Source organism: Lissotriton vulgaris, chromosome 1_1, assembly GCF_964263255.1.
Source record: "Lissotriton vulgaris chromosome 1_1, aLisVul1.2, whole genome shotgun sequence".
In the NCBI taxonomy this organism is placed as follows: Eukaryota; Metazoa; Chordata; class Amphibia; order Caudata; family Salamandridae; genus Lissotriton; species Lissotriton vulgaris.
In genome coordinates, this window is record NC_141685.1 from 1,368,922,495 (window position 1) to 1,368,923,604 (window position 1,110).

The window sequence follows — 1,110 nt, forward strand, 5'->3', positions numbered from 1 at the left end:
CCCTTTGTCCAGGCCACCATCTGCCGAGTTTCGGTCAGCAGCAGGAGGCCAGACTTGTGTCTGTGGTGGCAGCGTCCATTTTGTGAAGCTGAGGCTCTGTTTAACTTTAACCGGGGTTAAGGCTACACACATGTCGCGTCCCTCTAGAAGGGTGGAATGCTATCCCCGTCGCCAGAATTGGCGAGGGGATAGTATTCCAATTCGTATGACACCTTACTCGACATGTTTTGATAAAGCCAAACCAAAGATAGCATTTAACCGCGAGGATTATAATGCACTTAAGAGTATATGGTATGGCAATATCCCGGAACAGCTTAGGGAGTTGTTCCCGACAGCTGCAGACAGGCTCAGCTCATGCCAGAGCACCATCTCACATATTTCCAAGCACTCTGCCTCCAGGATTGATGAGGCCTTCCATAGGAGTGGCTGATAGGAACATATGTGTCCAGTTTAGGGTTAGGCACAGACATACTGTACCTAAGTAAGAGGTGGTTACACCGACTTACCCCAGCTGAGTGATCAGCCAGTTGTGTCAAAGATGGAGGCCAGGCCAGGGGTGGCACAATACGTGCTGCAGCCCCTGGTAGGCCTTGGATACACCTATGCCCTGGGCACCTAGGGTGCACTATTACAGGGGCTCATAAGGTGAACCAGTTCCAATTCGTAATGCACCTAAAGTGCATTGGCATCAATTTAGAGAGAGAACAGCAGGCTGTGGGTCTGATTAGCAGGCCCACAGCCACATTAAGTCAGAAACCAGTGAAGCAAAAAGCAAAAATTTGGGGTGACCATAGGATAGCAGACCCTACTCTCCTACAGTCCATCTACACTTTTATTGGGAGGATGCTGCCGTGAGCTCCTCCCAGCTAATCACACAAACAGCAGTAAAGCAAGATAACTACACAGTTAGGGGGGACTGCATGGTTAGGTTTTTGAGGAATTATTGAAACTGACCTCAGTTACCCATAATCAGAGCTGTGGCTAATGACTGCATGCCTAATTATGATGAAGCAAGCACCATGGCTCGTAGGGGCCCCACAACACACTTTTCTTAGCTCATTGAATTAAAGTATAAACTTCTGCCATGTGTGAGTGGTAAAGGCTTGTTAA